Source organism: Cryptomeria japonica, chromosome 10 (genome assembly GCF_030272615.1).
Source record: "Cryptomeria japonica chromosome 10, Sugi_1.0, whole genome shotgun sequence".
NCBI lineage: Eukaryota > Viridiplantae > Streptophyta > Pinopsida > Cupressales > Cupressaceae > Cryptomeria > Cryptomeria japonica.
The window spans coordinates 587,244,182-587,266,619 of NC_081414.1; positions in this window are offsets into that span (position 1 = coordinate 587,244,182).

Here is a 22,438-nt window from a genome sequence, read left to right on the forward strand (position 1 = left end):
AGAAGTATCCAATTGTGTGATACCTCTAGGCTCTTTCGTATTCCACAATTTGTGGCGAAAGGTAGGATTAGGGCATGTTAGCCTAGTCTCGCTTTTTCCCCTACACAAAGGGACAAAAAAGAGTGTATGGACAATGATAGGATATGGATAGGTTAACCAAGATAAAAAATAGATAAGGGATAAGGTCTGAATATTGTGATAGGCTAAGGGATAGTGACAAAGGGTTGTAATAAGCCAAGGAATATGGACGAAACGATGTAATAAGCCAATGGATAAAGACAAAATACTAGGATAAACTGAAAGTTGTGAACAAGATTCACGACGTTCATAAAGATCCTCAATCTTGTTAAGATAGAAGGGGGAAAAGGGATTATGGACATGGGGGATGATAGGGTAATGGAGGGTATGACAAGGTTACGATAGGATATTGAAGGGTAATAGGATATGATAGGAAAATGAAGGGCAATAGGATACGATAGGATATCATAAATGAAACTTGCCCCCGAGTATGGTATGCAAGAAGTTCACAGATTATGCATGATGCCCATTTGCTAGGTTTTCATCATGGTACTTGCCCAAGGCTCTTGTTTGTCAAGTTTTCACCAGTGGAAAAATTATTTTTCTTTTTTTTATTTCACATAGGACACCTGTTTGCCAGGTTTTCACCAAGGTGATGATTTTTTTTCGCTTTTCACATTTTTTTAATTTTAATTATTTAATTTTTTTTTTTAACAGAAAATAGACACATGATAGGGATGGAAGAATGACTCAAGCATCTTGTTGTTTGGACAATAGCCTTGAAAGTTGGACCATGACTATTAAAAGTATACTCAAATATGTTGGTAGAATAATGACATGGAAATGAGATGAGACTAAGGTAAGGATTCAGGCAAAGGATAATATTAGAGGGACAAAAGGATGGAAAATATGCATTGGATAATGGATAGGGTATTGGAAAAATGGTGCTTGAGAGGATGGAAATGTTGGCAAGATCAACATTGGCACATACCTTCAGGGGTGGTGGACTAATGGAGGAAAAGTGAATCTCATATTTTGAGATTCAGATGAAGGAATGTCTATGGACTTTGGGACATAAAGACCCAAAATGATTGAAGGAGGTGATGAAGGAATAGATTTGGAAGGTTTGGATGGAGGAATAGTAACTTTGGATGCCAATTTGGATTTGCTTTTTGTGCTTCTAGGAGCCTCTTAGGGATCCACATGGTTTTTGATTCATGCTTTTGTAGTTCCCTGGAACACATTGCTTGCACAAGGGATTTAGGAACCCATATAGATTTTGAATTTTCTTTCCTTATCTTAGTGAGCCTTTGTGGCCTTTTTGATATTTATTTTTCTTTTTGGATCATATTTTGCTTTGTTTTAACATGTCGATTGGATTGGACATGTTGATCCTTGATTGTATGTGGATTGCTGGACTTATGAATTTTATGCTTGGCATATGAATTTTTTGGAGAAGGAAAATAATGTGTGGATGGATAGGAATGATATGATGGTATTTTAGATGGATGGAAGGTGCTCAAGGATGTGTGCCTTTTCTGACCTTGAATAGGGGACGAAGGGATATAAGGACCTAAAATGGACAAAAGTGATGAAGGGATAGGTGTATGTTTGGATTTAGGTTTGGTAGAGATACCAACATCTTGAGGAATGTCACGGAGTCCATAACCATTAATATCTTCATTGATATGGAGGGGTTGTTGCTTGTGAAGGTCTACCCCTTTGCCTTTATAAATATTTTGACCCATTGGATATTCTTTGCTTTGGGAGTTATATACACATAAATATGGCTTGAATAATTAATTGGATGCAAAGGTTATTTAAATATTCCTCTATTATATAGTTGAATTCCCACTCTAATTATATAATTCATTTTCCCAAATTTTTTCTAAAAATCATATTTATTCCATCCCACTTGCATTTTTCTACAAATCCACATCCTCACTCCTTTTCCACCTCATCAGACACATCAACATGCGACAAGTGAAAATAGCTATTTTACAAAAAAAAATTGGTCAAAAACACTCACATCATAGGTACTTGAATCTTACATTTGGGTACTTGAATCTTGCTTGCTCCATGCATCATAGGTAATTGAATCTTAAATTTGGGTACTTGAACCTTGCTGGCTCCATGCTTATTTACTCAAGGTTGCTTCTTGAGCTCATACTTAGAAATAAATATGATCAATCCATCTCAACCTCCATCTACTTGGCCTTACCTCATAAATGATCTTTGCTGATCAACATCCAATTTTCCAGATTGATACTCAACCCTGGATTCCTTGCCACCTCACTCTTGGCCTTGGAAAGTCTATAAATAGAGCCATTTACACCATGCAAATCATATCTTGTTTTTGCATCATACTAATGCTCATTTTCATCTAACATATGCATCCATTTAGCTTAACTTATTTATCATGATTTTTAGCTTAAGATCTTCTTTATATCATGTTTATATCTTTATATTTGTTCCATATTAGCTTGTATATCTTGCATTTAGCTCTCATTTAGCCTAAATTGCGCATCATTGTAGAAATCTCATTTTCTAAGTTGTCATTTGGGCGAATCTTGTACATAATCTGAGAGCACTAATATTGCAGATTCACTAAGTCCTTGGAAATAGAGGACAATGGGATGCTCTTGAGAGTTTTTTTTTATGTTTATGTTTATATGATTTTATTTGAATCTCTTGAACTAATGTCTCATACACTTAGGCTAACCCCTTATTTCTTGTGTATATTTTATGCACCCAGCATGGGGTTGATTGCCCAAAATTTGATCTCTTCTTGTAGAATTTGAACTTTCACTTGCAAGTATCTTGACGAACAGGTGGACGAAAAACATGTTTTTGTGCATACGATGCCCAGTTTTTGTGCATTTGAATCAGACATCGCACTCAACATCTAGAATTGCACATCAAACCTTCAGAATAACGCATTTAAAATTTCTTTTAGTGCATTAGATTTGCAGTATAACACATGTGATATTTGCAGTTGCACATTTAGTTCTAACGCATTTAATCTTCAGTTTAGCGCATATAATTCTCAGTTTAGTGCATATAGTTCTCAATCTAGCACATATGATGTTTAGTTTAGCACATTTGATATATTGCATTGAAAACTAATTTTGCTGAAATTAACTATGGATTTGTTGCTTGTAGGATGCTGTTCTTCATGTCAAAGACTCAAATTTGCAAACTTCGAACATGTTTATTGCAAATTTGCATGCCAAAGACAACATCAAATATAAACTGTGCTTGTTTTTCCTAAAATAGGCATCTAGTTTTAATCTAGGGGGTTAATTATCTCTTCCTTTGATTTTTTAAGGTGAAAAGTGGTAGGTATATGCTCTCCCTTAATTGGGTGATAAAAAAGCCAAACCCACCTAGATCTTTTTGCTTTCAATTAGTGCATCTCTTTAGTGGGTCTGCCCTCTTGAGAAGCCCATAAGGTTGGTGAGAGGGGAACGACCCAAGTGGGAACAACTAATGCCAAGTAATCCAACCCACTATAAAATAAACATGATGTTGATGAAAATCAAATCAATGACAGTGATTGGGAATAACTCTCCTCTGTACCTTTGGGTATAGCAAAGCTTGGTTTTTAAGGCTAGGAGACCTCTTCATTGAGTTTATAACCCGATGCACCAAACATATCCCTTACTAGCACCAAATTAAAATAGAAGCCTACCCAGTTCACCTGCAAACACTAATAGTCTCTCAGTGTAGGGAGGGGGAAGAATCTCTCCTGAAGAAACTCACCATATGTTCCTCTTGAGTTTATGTGTGAACTCCCCTTTTGAGTCCTTATTTTTAGGCTAATAATGGGACTCCATTATCTCTTGCAAAGTAAAAAAGATGGGAACCCTTTAGGGGGTGACAAGGTTGTGTGAGCTAACAAGATACCGAGTTGTGGGCTGAGAAATAGTTTGTGAAGCCAATCTCCTTTAGGTAGCTTGCTTGTATTTTGTCTTCTATGTGCAATACCTATGAAAAATTGGGCTTTCTTCAAAGCCTAAAACATACACTATTTGTTTAAAAGACTAGGGAAAAACAAGTTCTTGATCAAGTGTTTGTTGTGTTTATGATCATACCACACAAGAAAGACATCCAATCATTACAAAAAAAAAATCCAACTTTCATATCATAATTTTTTTTCAAAACAGTCAACAACAGTCAAAACGATCAAAATCAGAGCAATTTAGCGAATACACAGTGCAATTTCATCCATTTGATAAGCAAAATTGCACATCTGACTCTCAAAATTGTTCATTTAACCAACAAATTAGCACATCTGATATTAAAAAAATCGCATTTGATAAAAACAAAATTGTTGTAGCGCATGTAAACTTCATAATTGTGCATTTCCTACACATAGTTGCACATTTGACCAAAATATTAGCACATATGCAACTTTCTACAACGCATCTGAAATAGTGCATCTGAGACAGAGGCTACATCTAGTCATTTTTCAGGAAATTTCAAAAACACTTTTGGATACCCTTTTTCATCTAGTGTCGATTCCAACCTTCACAGTAAGCAAAAACAAAGATAGGAATATTGGTTTTAGCAAGTGGAACAAATTTTCCATTATACAATCATAGATTAATCTTTTATCACACTTGGTTATCTATTCCAACAAGGTCCGCCATCAGGATACATCGTTCCTCATCTGAACTTGGACTTGGAGTTTATAATCACATCTACATAGCCTTATCAATAGGGTCACATCTTACCCCCCTATTTGTCTTTGTTGAAATTAAGACAAGATAACATATTTGATTATCTCCCACGAAAATTTGCATCACTTACACGACCATCCCTCATCACTTGAAGAGGAAGAATTTCAGTCAAAAGAAAGACTTGAAGAGGAAAAGGCCTAGTGAAAAACAAATTTTGAAGAAAAGGAATTTTCTTTACATTAACCGCAAACTCTTGCTAACACATTGCACATTCGTACATTGCTATTGTGATTATCTATGTGGTCGTGGAAACGAGTTTGCCAAAGAACCTTTGAGAACACGTGCTTTGGAACAAAGATCAGGGTTATCCTAATCTCGAGCAATCAAAGTGGTTGAATCAACTTGGCATAGTTACCTCAAGAACTAATCACCTATTGAGTCTTTCAACAAATTATTCGTATGCCAGTTACAAGTCGAGCTCAAAGACGTAGAGAATAGGAAGTGCAATTACAACCAATCAGGGAACAAACCCTTTTTACACATATTTGGATGCTAGCAAAGATGAAATAACTGAGGAACTAATCCAAGAGGCCCAACAAAATGCTGGTTTCCAAAAACTCATGAAAAAAATCATAGAATCCGACAAGGAAAAATACTTTCTCATGATAGCAAGTAAAGGCATTAAGATTCCTACAGATTTTGATATGAACCAGCTAACACAACAAATGAGAGAAGATGTGAGAACACACCACTATAACACCAACGATCACAATAACAACAATGAGAATAACCCACTTACTACACTCACACAAAAAATGCAAGTGTTACAACAACAAATCCAGGAAATGCAACATGGAACTACCACACGAAGGTACTCATTGGAGGACATATGTCCTTACCCCTTTGATAGGAGGCTCAACATGATTCCATTCCCTCCAAATAGTGAAATACCTAAGTACGACAAGTACATGGGTGACTCGGATCCACAAGTTCATATAAGGGAATTTTATACTATGAGCATGGAATTTGCACATAATAAGACATACATGATGTGATTATTCCCAAGAAGTCTAGGAGGACAAGCCATGGAATGGTTCTCTAAACTACCTATTGGCATTAGATCCTTTGAAGAATTAGCAAGCAGGTTCATCACACAATACTCCTACAACATTGAACATGAAGTGACAATGCTAGATCTATGCAACACAAAACAAAAGATTGGAGAACCATTCCTCACTTTTCTACAAAGATGGAGGAGATTAGTCTCAAAGTACCCATGTAGTATACCAGAAAAAGAAAAGATGGATATCTTCATAAACAATTTGGTTATTGAGATGACATATCAATTAAAGATATAATTTCCTCCTTAATTTGATAAATTGATTAAAAATGCAATTCAAATTGAGGAAGAAATGGTTGAGAAAGGGAAACTCAAATTAAACAAAGATAACAAGGGTCCCTCTAGCAATAATAACACCTCCCACAATGCAAAGCCAAAGTTTTGGTTGAGAAATAAGAATGTGGTTAATGACAGAGTTGTTGATTCTCACAATGTCACACCTAAACAACCTGCATTCAATTTGACAACCCACTCCTTCACTAACAACAATCAAAACAAGAATCAAGGTAACAATTAAAGCAACAACCTTAACACCAATCAGAACAATAAACCAAAAAATAATCAAGCAAAACCATTTCCACCTAAACCAAGGAGAAAGTTCACACCATTGGGGGAACCCTTAGAATAGGTATTCAAAACTCTCCTTGCTAACAAAATGATCACACTACCAGAGTCAAGAGGCTTTGAACCCCAAGTTAAACCCTCTTGGCCAGAATGATGACCATTACTATGATTTTCACAGAAATAGGGCGCATAAAACCAATGACTGCATGAGATTAAAACACATTGTATAAGACATTGTAGACAATGGCGTTATAACTATGGATGACCACACATCTAATGAGCAACACGCAACATTTTGAACCCCGCTTCTGAATTATGAAAAGGGTGAGACATCGAAAGATGAAAAAGGCAAGTGTGTTAACTATACTCATGCTTATGATAATGTGATAAATAAACTTAAAGCATACAAGTCACAAGTTAATGTCATCATCATAAAGGGGAAAGGAGAAAACGAATCTGCCGATGCAATCACAAGAGGCTAGACTAAGGTAACTTTAAAAGGAGTCTGACTATCAACATCATCCACTCCTCAATACAATATTTTAGACCAACTTCAAAGGATTCCAACACAAATATCTATATTAGAGTTGATAAAGCTCTCTCCTACTCACAAGGAGATTTTGGAAAAGGCCCTAGTCAAAACAACAATACCAAATAATCTTGATGCGGAACAATTATAAGCCATGGTGGGGCACCTAATTTCCCCTCACTATTTATCCTTTTCAGAAGAGGATGACATGTCTTTAAATCACTCACATAATCTCCCTCTTCACATTGAGGTCATGATCCATACAAACCGCGTCAAACATGTCTTGATAGATGGTGAGGTTGGCTTAAATATCTACACATTGAACTAAGTAAAAGCATTAGGATAACTAGAAGATGTTGTAGACCCAAGGAGAAATATCATCATAAAAGCCTACGATGATGGAGAAAGATCCTCGAAAGGATTGGTGATACTACCTATCAAAGTTGGACCTATACAAAATAACACATTATGCCAAGTCTTGGACTTGAATTTGTCATATAATAGACTTTTGGGTAGGCCATGGATACATGAGATGCAAGTAGTTTTATCTACTTACCATTTGTTGCTGAAGTTTTCTTGTGATGGGAAAGAGGTTATTATTCCAGGGGATCCAAATCCATTTCCACATTGCAACTCACTCAAACCTATGACAAATGTTATTGTTCCACATAATAGGGAGGCTCCTGAAACTGCTCCCCCAAATCAAGAAAGTGTGTCACATCAAGAAAGTGCACCTATTAAGAAGATGCACAAGAGGCTTCTACATCCATTGCTTCTAACATGGATTGTCATATGAGAACTATGTTGGCTGATTTTGAGAAAAAGCTCAAATTGAAAGACAAAGGGTGTCATGCCCAAACTTTTGGGCACGAACGGAATTTTTTTTTTTTTTAAAACACAACTTAAAACATTAAATTTGCTAACAAGTAACGCTCTATCAAGTTTGGTCTTTAACTATGTTTGAGTTAATATTTAACCACTAACTCAAGTAAAAGAAAATAATTTAATATTAAATGCGGAATACTAAATGAATTAATTTATTATCTCATCAAATTTAGTCAATAGATTAATTAAATCAAAACTCTCTAAAATAATTGATGAAGATAAAATTAGTCTCCAATAACCATTATTTGTTTTTAGGATCTAATTAAATTAGTCCTGGCACTTAGTATATAAATGTCTATATTTTATTTTAACAATAATTAAAATATGATTACACTAAATCGACATAGGGTCAATTAAATTCATAACAAACAATCGTCCTATAAGGTTTAATCTCCAAAATCTATATCAGATTAAACTACAAAAATAATAATAAAATATTAAACATCATTTAAAATATACCCTTATGTTTATCAAAAATCATATATTTTTCCATATGTTTATTATAAACATATATATAGATTAAAAACACTTAATAAAATATTTAATCTATAGTTTGCCCTATCCCTTCATATTTTAAACTCTCTCTCTCTCTCTCTCTCTCTATATATATATATATATATATATATATATATATATATATATATATATATATATATATATAAAATATGCAAACCCTAATCCTTTATTTAATATAAAATATGCCCCTCATTTTTTTTTTTTCATTCTTTATTATCTTTCCACATTTTACCCTAGCCCTAACCGGGCTAGGGTTCTATTCTTTTTTTCTCTGTGCAGGGGCGAGCTTATTGGGCGGCGGCCATGGATGGAGGGTCGGCGGCGGCGGTTCTCGGGGGCGTCGCGCACTGTGGGTTTCCACAGTGGCTGTGACCACTATGGCCGCCCACAGTGGCAGCGCTTGGGCCGTCCACTGTGGTCGCCTACAGTGGAGGCTCCCCGTCCGCACCGAACACAGTGGTTCGGCCCTAGTTCGGACCCAAAACCCTATGCGATGAGTTATATTTTTTATTATATTTTTTTTTTGTTTTTTTTAAATTTTTTTGTTTATAATATTTAATAAATTATATATATTTGTATATATATATATATATAAATCAGTATGTTTTTTTTTTTAAACAAGAACTCATTTAAACATATTTATCTGTAAATATATATATATATATATATATATATATATATATATATATATATATATATATATATATATATATATATATATATATATATATATATATATATATATATATATATATATATATATATATATTAACTGTATATTAGATCTAGGGCATTTTCCTTGTAAATAAATGTGGATATTCTTTTATTTTGAAACATTTTAACAAATTAGATAAATTCTTCAAATTAAAACCATTGTATTTATTTCCTTTTATCAAAATCCTAGTTGCTAAAAAAAAAATAAATAGATTATTTAAATAGAGATTTACTTTCTGCAAAAATAAAGTAAATAACATAATTAAATGTACTTCGAACAATGACTCTAAAAATTATTTATTTCTATTAATCTGTTTAACTATAGATTTTCTTTTCTGCACATAAACAAATGACAACATTTAATAATTCTTACAGCTATTATATAAATGACAAAATTTAATAAATTTAACAGCAACTAGATAAATGAGTTGATATTTAAACTAAATCTTAGAGGTATGCATAGGAAATAACTGATTCTTTTTATTTTCAGAATTCACATGCAAAATATACTTTCATTTCCAAACTAACTTGCATACTACTAACAACAACTACATGGAACTTAATCCAATATAAATGTATTTCTTTTGCAACAAAATATTATTTAATAAAATAATTTCTTTTATTTAGAGTACGTTTAAAATACATTATAGCCATCAATACAAATGTGATCTCTCATTTCTTTTCTACAAAATAGCATACTAAAATATTACAACTCTTTAAAACGTATTTCAAAGACATTATCATCACTTTACAAATAGGTCTCTCATTTCTAATTAATGAGGAAAATAATAAATACATTTCCAAATATTTTTTTGCAACAATAACTCCAACCACATCTACTTGTCCTAATCTTTTCTTCCAACAACCTGCAATAAATCAAAAGCTATGACCATGGAGTGCTCACCTCCCAGCCTAGGCTAACTAGTAGCCACCCCCGAGCTCGGAGAACCAAGCCCTAGACAGGTAACACACATGCATAACAACAAAGAAGGGGAAACAAGCACAAACATATTCCCAACCAAGGCTACATTGCACGACACGTTGTGATGTCTTTACACGGGTGGTAGTGGACCAAATACCCTGAGGAGACTGCAAGTATAGTAACACTCAAGGCCACCTCATGGAAAACAATGATACATCATAAGTATAACAACCCCACAACCTTATGCCCCCCAAGACATTCATGCCTTATTTCCCTCCTTATGACCCCCAAATGCATAAACAAGCCATGCAGCAAGGGTTACTTAGGAATCCCTTGAGATCACTCTCTTGACGAGAGCCTCTCACTCGAGGGCTATCAAACTCTACCACCCACAAGACAATCCTCTCTCCCAAGAGTAGGAGGTCTTGGTTACTCCCAAAATACAGAAAATACACAAGAGTAAAATGTAGAACACAAAATAAATTTTCATAGGGGAAAATACAAGAAACAAGCCTTTTCCATACAAGCAATTCCTTTCAACATAACATGCAATATAAAAACAATACAAGAGAAATTTAACCAACCTTCAACTGCCCAAAGGAATGCTAGATTAGTTGAGGATGAGCAACCCAATTCCACAATTCCTTGCTTCTCTACCCTTAGCCAAAATCCTATACCAAATCTATCTTTTTCAAAATTGCATTGTCTCCAAAAATGGAGAGTGGGTGATTTCCTGCAAAATCTCTCATTCTTTCCTAAAAAGGCCTCAGTGAGAATTCTCACGGGTTTCTAAAATTGTAAAAGGAAAAGACAGAAAAAGATCCAAAAGGATCTCTCATCAAAAAGGAAAGTTAACAACTTAGGTGATGCCTTCTAATTTTCAATTTTCGCTCAACTTAGGAAACCCACTTTTTAGGGTGTCTAAATGGTCACATGGGAGTTGAAACATGCCTAAAATTACTCCTAACCCTTAGGTATACCTTATGGGCTTTAGGAAACACTCTTAAACTACCCCTAGGTGTCCATTTAACCCCTTTTAAACCCCTCTGAAGTTAATTTTCGGGCCAAACTTAAGTTGACCACCCCAAAGATTCTCTTCCCAAGGCAATTATGGAATCACATTAAATTAATTGAAAAATCTATGGTTAAACAACTCCCTCCAAGAGACAATTTAAAAAAAAAACAAAAACAAAACATAAATCAACACATGTGTCAAGTGACACAATAAAAATACTTTTACAAAATTACACATGAAATTTTGTCTCTTGTTGGATTTACACAATTTAATAAATTCAATTTAACACACATGCCACATTCACTTTCACAAATAAAATACGATACAAACGGGGCGTTGTCTCTCCAAATAGACAAACCCTGGTTTTATGAATGTACATAGGTCTAGGTTTGGTTCTCCATAATGTTTCCATGGTCACGTGGATAATCATCCTGCGCATCTCAAGTACACATTAGTACTTCCAAATATCCTCATAAAATATTAAACACATGAATAAGAATACACATCAAACATTCTGCATACAATTGACATTAACAAATCAATATCTCATATATCCCAATTTATCCACATAAGCCATTATCATAATCCTCAAAATTTCATTCACTTATTAGATACACATCATATTTCCAACATCATAATAAAGTTCTGCAAATCCAAATATAGCTGACATACGTTAGTTCAAGATTATCCAATCAGTGGATCTTTTAGGATTTCAAATTCATAACACATCAAAAAGTACACCACAAGGTGAAATAACTCTATAATTTGGTTCAATTACTTTTCTCACCAATCTATCTGTCTAACATAGCCCATCCTATTGAATTATAGCATTTATTAGTAAGGTCAAACATGGTCAACGAAGTTAGTCAAAGCTTGGTTGGGGAGGGCCTTACAAAGGGGTAGGGGATTATTCTATTGAACACTCATTGGCTTTAGCACAATTATCACTCTCACCTCAATCATATGGAAGACCATCCGCATCACGACAACAAGTATCAAAACCTCATACGATTTATAAAGGTATGTTTATCAGAGCAACAACAATATTATCAGAAGAAGATGAAGACAAAGACATTCTAAACTAGTTAAGGATGACAAAGAAACATGAACAACAACATAAGATGTCAAAATACACACAAAACAATATGGGAAAGGCTTTCTCATTATGCAAAAAATGGGATATAAAGGAACCAAACCTATAATAAAAAGAGAAGAAGGTATGGTGGAACCAATCCTACTAGCTTTCAGGAGTTCTAGGGATAAGATTGGACTAGGGTTCATAGAGAAAGTAAATGCAAGTTCACCATCAACAAGAGAAGTAATCACATCATGAGAGGCAACACTCCCATCATCAGAAGAGGTTTCTTCATCAAATAACTTAGAAGAAGTTATACCATAAAAATCTCCAATAGAGGTTGTTTCATCAATCACAAAAGAAGAGGTGATCACATCAGAAACAACAGAGGAAATTATTTCACTAGCTGCACCAAGAGTAGTCATTCTTGACATATATGAACAAAACCAAAGGTTGCAAGAATACAGTGGATCTAATTCAAATGAGTGGGAGTGGGATTCACCTTCACCTTCTAACTAGTCTTGGGATGACATTAAGATTGATGTAATTCATACCTATGCACCTATATTCTACGAGGGCCAAAGTTCGAGGCCAAGACCTTTTGAATCCGAATTGCAAACTTCTGATGATGACTCTAGCGAAGACTATCAGATTCATAACACTAGACAATTTTGAGGAGAGTAATGTCATTGACCCTTCTATCCCCACCTTCGACGATGATACCACTATCAATACTTCCGCTGCTACTGATCCTAATGATCCATAACCCTTAAGACATCCTGAGCTCATTGATTGGGAACAAATCGAGCCTCCAGAACTTAAAAATTTTCCCAATGACACGGCCATTGCCGTATATCTTAATGTGATTGAAACCATGGTCACTTCCACCAGAGAACTTAGTAACGTAGCTCTAGCTCAAGGGCATATCAAGTCTTTTAGTTGCAAAAGTGAAACAAATGAATCAAAAATAAGATCTAATGGTGAAAACCATCTAATGACAGCATTAGATCATAAAAAAGTAAAAAGAAAGGATGTATTTGATGGTGAAAACCTCCTAGAGGCACCTAAGGATGAGAGACTTGATACTCTCCCTGAAAACTATCAGGAGTGATCAACAATATTAATCGAATGAACAATACCAGTCAATATGGGAACATAACAAACTCCCAATCTTGTTCATTTGGCCGCATCTCTATCTAGGCAAGAGAATCAGGATCATACCAAGTTTATCAAAGAGAAGCAGATCAACTTTGCTTGGTCTTATGCAAACATGCCTAGTTTAGATCCAAACCTTATCATGCATCACTTGTCCATAGCACTAGGTGTGAAACTAGTCAAATTTTTTTTGAGGAAAATGCATCCCCACATTGCATTACTAATGAAGGCTGAGTTAAAGAAGCTACTTGATGTCAATTTTATCAGAGCAATTGATTAGGCCGAAGGGATTTCAAATATTGTACCAATATCAAAACATGACAAGACTATCCACATATGCACAAATTTTAGGGACCTGAATAAGGCTTGTCCAAAAGATGACTTTTTGTTGCCAAATATAGACATGATAGTGGATCAGACAACATGGCATAAAATGTTCCCCCTAATGGGTGGATTCTCAAGATACAATCAAATAAAAATATCTCCTGAAGATCAAGATAAGATAACTTTGACATGCCCCTGGGGCACTTTCTGCTGAAATGTCATGCCATTTGGACTCAAGAATGCAGGGGCTACTTATCAAAGAGAAATGACAACCATCTTTCATGATATGATGCATATTACAATGGAAGATTATGTAGATGATATCCTAGGAAAATCCCTAAAAAGGAAAGATCACTTTCACATACTAGACCAAATTTTCACAAGATTGGAGAAGTTTAGCCTTCAGCTCAATCCTAAGAAATGTGTATTTTGTGTAACACCTAGAAAAATGCTAGGCTATATAGTTTCAGCAAAGGGAATTGAAGTGGATCTATTAAAAGTTCAAGCTATCATGGAGATGCAACCACCAAAGAACCTCTGTCAGTTAAGGTCATTACAAGAAGATTTTAATCTATAAGGATATTTGTCTCACAACTCGCCAATAAGAGTCACCCATTCAGCAAGTTAGTATACAAGAATGTACAATATCAGTGGGATGACACATGTATAATATCTTTTGATCAGATCAAGTGGTACCTAGAAAATCCACCAATCTTTATGTCACCCATCAAAGGAAAGCCACTATTACTTTATATGTCAGCAACCAATGTATCTTTAGGAGCTCTATTAGCACAACAAGACCAACAAGGAAAGGAATGTGCAATCTATTACATCAGCAAGACATTGGTCAGCTATGAGTTGAACTATATAGCAATAGAAGAAGTGCGCTTAGCGGTTGTCTTTGCATCATAAAAACTAAGACACTACATGCTCAGTCATTCAACCAAGTTCATATAAAAAATTGATCCACTTAAATAGCTCCTCACCAAAGCAACATTGATAGGAAGGCTCACCAAATGGGTAATGATCTTGAGTGAGTTTGACATAGAATATGTGGATAGGAAAGCCATAAAAGGACAAGTTATAGCTGATCAACTCGCAGAAGCACCTTTGTAAGATGCAGAATAATGCACATCGAGTTTCCAAATGCAGCCATCCTACACACTGAGGAGTCAACATGAAATCTCTATTTTGATGGTTCATATAATCAACATGGATCTGACATTGGGATATTATTTGTCATGCATAATGGATATACTATTCCAAAGGCCTATAGACTGATGTTCCCATGTATAAACATTATTGTAGAATATGAAGCACTGATAAATGTATGAAGATGACATCAGAATGGAAGATCGAGGATCTTTATGTCTATGGAGATTAATAGCTTGTAATTTGTCAGACAAACATTGATTATCAAACAAAGGATGGAAAGTTACTACCATATAAAGCAATGGAGGAGCTAAAAAGGAACTTCCAATTTCTATTGTTCACACAAATCCCAAGAGAACATAACAAGGCTACAGATGCTTTGGCCACCCTGGCCTCATTACTATAAATACCTGAACAACAAGCTCGTTACGATTTCCTGGTGGAAGACCTACCATATCCCGCTCATGATAGTCCCAATTCCTACATCATATGCCAAATCGAGAGTTCCGACTCAACCCGCTATGGACTTATCTATACCTACCTTAACTAAAACACACTTCCCCGAAACCTATCTAAAAACCAAAAGCGTAATTTTATCTGACAATCCGCTCTCTATACCATTATTGCCGATACCCTTTATCGAAGAAGTTTTGATGGTACTTTTCTTAGATGTCTAGAGTGTGACGAATCCGAGAAAGCTTTACAAAAGGTCCATGAAGGAATTTGTGGGGCTCATTCAAACAGTTTATCCCTGGCAAAGAAACTCATACAAATTGAGTATTACTATCCCACGATGGAGAAAGACTCCTTCCAATTTGTCAATCAGTGTAAATAGTGCCAAATCCATGGGAAACTAATGCACGCACCCACTAAAAAACTTTTGCCTCTCACCACTCCATGGCAATGGGGACTGGATCTAGTCAGATAGATAGACACATCCTCCTTAAATGGTCATAAGTTTATCATCACAAGAACGTAGTATTTCACCAAATGGGTTGAGGCGATCCCTCTCATCACTAAAATTGATAAGTAGATATCCATGTTCATCCTGAACTACATCATTTGCAGATATAGGATCCCCATGGCCATTGTGATAGACAATGGGAACCAGTTCAAAAATAAGGATGTTGCAGAATTGTGTCTTAAGTTCTACATCACACAACACTTTTCCACTATCTACTACCCTCAAGGGAATGGATAGGCGGAAGCAATAAACAAGACACTGCTGAAAGTCTTAAAGAAAACAACAAATGATGTTGGTAAAGACTGGCACATCTGGTTGAACCCCACTCTATGGGCCTATCATACCAACATCTGCACACCAACATGAGAAACTCCATACTCCCTTGTTTATGGGTCGAAAGAAGTACTACCTATTGAGGTTGAATTTCCTTCTCTTAGAATATCACTGAAGGGATTGGTATTAGATGAACAATATAGGATATCTAGACTGCAAGAATTGGAACTACTAGATGAGGACCGACAATAAGCATTGGATCATCTCAGGGTCTATCAAAAAAGAATGTCCAAGAGTTATAACCACAAAGTCAAGCAAACATAATTCTATGTGGGTGATCTTGTCCTAAGAGAAAACCCTCGCAACCAGCAAGATCGAGTGAACAAAGGGAAATTTGAAGCAAATTGGTCAGGCCCCTTCATACTTGTAGCTGCTTATGGATCATAGGCATATCAATTCTCTACCCCAGAAGGAGACGTTCTTGAAGAACCTATCAACACCCAACATCTCAAAAGGTTTTAGGCATAAGCATTTCCAAAAAAGCAGCAAAATCCAAAAAAAGTGAAAAATCAGCAAAATCCAAAAAAGTGAAAAATCAGCAAAATCCAAAAAAATTGAAAAACCAAGAAAATTCAAAAAAAGAGAAAAGGAAAAAAAATCGTCACTATGGTGAAAACTTGGCAAACAGGCACCTCGTGACACAAAAAGAAAAGAAAAATTAGAAAAATTGCAATAAACACAAGTGGTAAAAACCTGGAAACAGGCACTACTTGTCTTAGATTAGTTTCTCCATCTATCAAGTACACTTGTGCCCATCTGCACGCATGTTCATATCTACATGCATCTCATGTGATCATGTTAGCCATCAACAACTTATCCATGTCAGCAAGAAGCTTTAACGAGATACAACTTTTTGGACACACTTAGCATATTCACTGTCCTCGATTATCCAAACAACTTTACACCCAATGTTCCATCATGGCTTGGTGATCAGTGTATATATCTATAATCATCAGTATGTTTCATGAATGGGGGCAAAATCTTGATCTCCCATCGTCCTACTTTGAGCACATCAAAATAAGCAACATGAGCAAACAAGAAAACCAATGTGCAAGTCAAAATTGAAAACAATGAACATCAGATCACATCAAACTTCAACAAAACACAAAATTAAAACTGTCAAAACAAACCAAATCAAAGAAGAAATGATTGGATAAACTTTTATGAAGGGGTGATCCTTTTGGCACACTTGGTTAATCAGTTCTATTTTGATTTATGCTGTCACATCTCCTAGCAACTCAAGGATGTCATTCAACTAGAGGAGCAAGGATGGAGGTTTGACCTCTTCTTTGTTTGCTATCTATGAGTTAATTTATAGTAGTTTATGGATTTGTTTGAGGATATGATCGAAAACGAGATCAAGGAAGACATTTTGGATTCACCTATGAACAAAATTGGCTCTTGCGTATTTTTCTGCAAAAGGTCATCTCAATCCTCATATCTAGATGCTAGTAAAGCTTGCAATATCAAAATCCATGCAAGAGATACTCAGGTCATCATGGTTTCATATACCATCGGTTCTAGTATTATCTTGAAATATTTTATAAGCTCAATGATGACAAAAAGCACAATCAAAAGATTCAAAGGATGACATTGTCAGGTTGCATTTCATTTAGAATTGCATTCTAGTCTAGATGACATTATTAGATTGCATCTATGGACTTTCCAAGACTGAGAATATTCTATCTGATTGAGTACATCAGACTTTGGTAAAAAACAACCATATTATATCATTTAGATTTATTTTCATATCATTATCATATAATATAATTTAGATTCATTAGTTTTCATATCATTGTCATTATCATATCACTTAGATTAATTAGTTTCCATATCATTATCATTATCATTTAGTTTTCATATCATTTAGATTCATATCATTAACTATCATTTAGTTTGCATATCATTTAGTTTCACATCATTTTCGTATCATAACATTTAGGTCCATTCATTAGGCATTTGTATATCATGTAATTAACTCATTTCATATCATTAGTTCATCATGTAATTATCCATGCATTATTAATTAAACCCATGTCATCATAGATTCATTCCTATCATTTATTCACATTGTATGTTCATTAAAATCATTATCATTCATTTCATCACATTCAGGGGTCATCTACCCATATAATTTCATACAATAACATTTGCATTCCTAAGCATTTTAAGTACATTATCACAAAGCAGACACAAAGATCATTGCATCCACACATATAAGGACATATCGCATCCATTGCATCACATCATAAAGGAATAAGAATATAGTATCCATTCATATAATTGTAAAAATAACATCATACAACATCACATATTCATCCATATCCCATTATCCATCATCATACATACACATAAGAATAAATAATCAGCTCATCATATAAACATATCCATCATATATCACCTTCAAAACATATAGATCATAGCATCATAAATTTTCATCACATAGACATCATATTGCATTCATAAAATCATGTAGACATCCGTAGCATGTAGAACAAAAATTAAAAGCACCTCATGAAAGTACTACATCCATCATAAGCATATCAAAATAGAAGCAACATATAGAATGCATCCATCAAATCACCATAACATATCATATCATCAAAAAATAATCAATGTCCATGTAAAGTGATATCAATACAAGAAAGTGGCAATGATCAAGGTACATCATACATGTCTATACAATAATCAAATCCAATGATGTCAATACCAAAATGGGAGTCATAAGCGTACATCAAATGATCAGATACATCACAGAGGGGCAAAATCTATGAATGGATCCCACCAAAATCTATCAGCCTTGCTGCTATACTAGAAGGCCCTACACCTACACCATCCCCACCGTGATACCTCCTTAGACCTGTCACCCCTCAGCTCTCTGTATCCCGCTAGGATCCACCACACCTAGAACTCTGAGCATATGATGTTGCTCTCCTGTTTGAGGGCATTGCCTGAAAATATAAGGTCCTATTGTTATCAACCCTCCCCGTCTGATATACTAGCTTTGTCAAGGTGTCTCCACCCAACCCCTAGCTTGCTCCTTGCTACAAAGTTTGAACAAGACTCTCTGCATGACCACATCTCTCAATAGTTGTGTCCTACTATGTGGTAAGCTAAGAAGCCTATCCCTGCAGCTGGGCAATTTGCTCGTGTTCCTGTGCCAACTGTATCCTCTGTCTATAATGCCCTGTAACCTTTGAGGTTGTCCCTCTGATGGCTCTTGTGGCTGAATATGTGGCCGAACTTGTGGGCAGACCTATGGACGAACCTGTGTCTATGGCCCTATCTAACCTAATGCTTTCGTCTGTGCCTACCTCTGTGGAACCTATCCTGGAATATTTTCTTGAGGTTGTGGTGGTTGCGACTGTGGTCATGGTGGTGGAAATCGAGGACCCCTAGGTGATGTCGATGCTACAGGTAGAGCTAATGTCTGTGGTGGAGGTCTCCTTTGCGTCTGTCCCCCTCCTCCATCCTCTCTCCCTCCATCTCCCCCTCCCGCATCTCCTCTCCCTCCATCCCTACCACCTGTCACCCCCTCATTCACCATGCCCTCTTCCTCTACCTCTCCCCCTCCCCCCATCTCCCTCATCCCCTCCATCCCTCCTCCTCCTTCCCCGAGCTAGTTGTGGCTCATCATCATCGAATAATGGAATTGGCTTGAATGGGTGCTCTACAAAATAATCAACATACTATCATGTCAACCCCCCATCCAGGCAACATGGAAATTATTCCCACACCTGCCCCAAAAGTGCCAACATCTCCCCATATGTAGTATCAAAATCCAAGGAAGTCCCCCACTCCGATCTCGCCTTGTGTGCCCATCATACTTTGTCGTACCCTGTGGCATCCCTTGTGCATGACCATACTACGTATAGAATTGTGTGATGATAAATCGCTCAATGATGTATGGGGTCCTCCCGATCAGATGTCTCAATGTAAAAACATAGGGGATCTCCCTCCAGTCCTCAACCCACTTCTCACAACCAATGTATGGTCACCACACAACTGCAGTCAAGTCATCCAATACTCTCCTCCAATACTCGAGATTGCCCAGCCTCTACTAGACAAGAGCTCTTGCATATGCGTAAACAAAGGGCCTACTTGGTAGATCTATCCTATTTGTAATTGGTCGTGCTATTGGGATATGCTCCGAAGCCCAAATGTGCAGTAAGATGACCCCTCTAAGAAACACAAGAAGGTCAAATTTTCAACTCTAAGAAACACTGATCAATTCTAAGAAACACAAGAAGGTCAACAAATGCCTCTGGTATAATAATAGAATTGAGAAAATGCGACCAAAATGCCAAAATCATCAAAATACATAAGACATAGTAGAATGACGCTTCTATAGAACAGAATAGCACATTTGACCATTTTTGTAGCACATATTACTAATGAAACGATGCTTTTGAAATATTCTATAGTGCTTCTGACACGTAGTTTAATGCATATGACCCATACAATAGTGCATACACTCATTCTTTCATCGCATATGATAAAAGTATTAGTGCTTTCATAGTTTTAACATATTTACCATTAAGACTCAGAAAATGGAAGTAAAGACTTCGATACTGCCTAGAAAAATACACAAAGCTTATAACAAGACTCAAAATCAACCTAGAAGGAACAAAATGACAAATATATTGCAAGGAACAAGAGGAAATCTCAACAATTCAACCAATGTATACATATAAATTCATTCCCAATACCACAGGAAACCCACAACAAAACACATAGATTCAACACTCAACAACAAAATTAAGGCTTCAATCATCCCATACACACATAGTAAAATGGCAAATCAATTCCACACAGAGTTGTTCACGATGATACATCAATTAATTAAAATACATATACATTCATTTTTCCCCAAACCAGATAATATATAAATGATTTTATATCAATTCTTATAACAACAATAGTTTCCTCCTTTCCACATTCAAGCTTTTCTCAAACACGGGGAAAACAATCTTTTCTGAAATGAATTTGTAGTGGGAAGGAAAATTCAACCAACCTAGAAAACTAGAAGTAATGGCAAAATGAAAGCTCAAGAAAAGAAAATCCAAATTCCCACAAAGCCAAATCCAAGCAAGCTCCAATCAATCGAAATCTCCAATACACAACAAGCAATTCAAATTGCAAAAGCTAACCCGACAAAATGCTCAAAGAGCCAAATAAATTGATTTCAAACAAAAATTATAGAACATGTCGGCTCATGAAAAATAATATCAAATATAATATTATTTACTTACCCCCAAATCTCAGTCAATATGAATATAGGGTAGGTAAGATTTATAATATTTATTTACCCAAATAGTAACAAGGGAATAATAATAATATAACTAACCAGTAACAATTAAATAACAAATCAAGGCCCAATAAAATAAATAACTAAATAATTAAATATAAAACGATAACATTATAAATAATATTTAAACAATAAATAAATAATCAATCAAACACTAAATCATTAAATCCATTTAATAAATATAAAAGCACCAATTAAATATAACCCAATAGATCAATGGAAAATTAATCAAATAATATTAATAAATCACCCAATCAAATATTGAAGCTAAACATTAATTTAATTTAATTTAAACTATATGAAACAATTATTAATAATCAAATACTCACAACGCACAAGACAACCACAACTCAAGATACTAACATGACAACTCACGCTAAGGTACTCAACTAACGAGGATGACAACTTAAGCTTAGAGATTGTAGAGGGAACTTAAGCCATCTACAATCAACTTGCAAATTGGGATAAAGACATGCTCAGACCTTTGAGACCAGGTTGAGTCGATGTCTAGTACTTGCAATTATGCAACCACCAATAGCCATGATACATAGTATACAACAGTAATATAACATAAATGACCAAGCAAGTGATAGAGAATCACAACGTTATATCATGCTCATAGTGAGTGGTATGACATTGTCCCTATCACAAATATAGTAGTAAGACAGTCCCAAACATCATAGCATCATCTCATCCAATATAATCTCTAAGTGGGTTTAGAATAACCAAGATGCCATCATAATATCTTAAACAATATAATCCATATAGATTAGCAAGTGCATATAGATCTTTAAATATAAATCCATCATCATAATAATCAAGGATAAATGTCATCCTCCACATAAGTCATCATATATCAATGTCCATATGAAATGTCTACCATCATCAATAAGCATTTGAGATATAGATAGAGTCATAGGCATAAATCAAAACAACACATAAGAATCTAGATAAGTCTATCAATGCATAAATCAAAAGATAAATCGAGGAGCGAAACTACATTTTAGGACTGTAATTTATTTTTAGGTATTTTTTGAACTTTTATGCATTAATTTGCCATGAGTGTCTAGCAAGGAAAGGAATGTGATGAATTGATAAATAAGCTTGTTAAAATATTGGTGGATAGAAGGAAGACAAAGGCCATTTATTATGGAGATAGAAC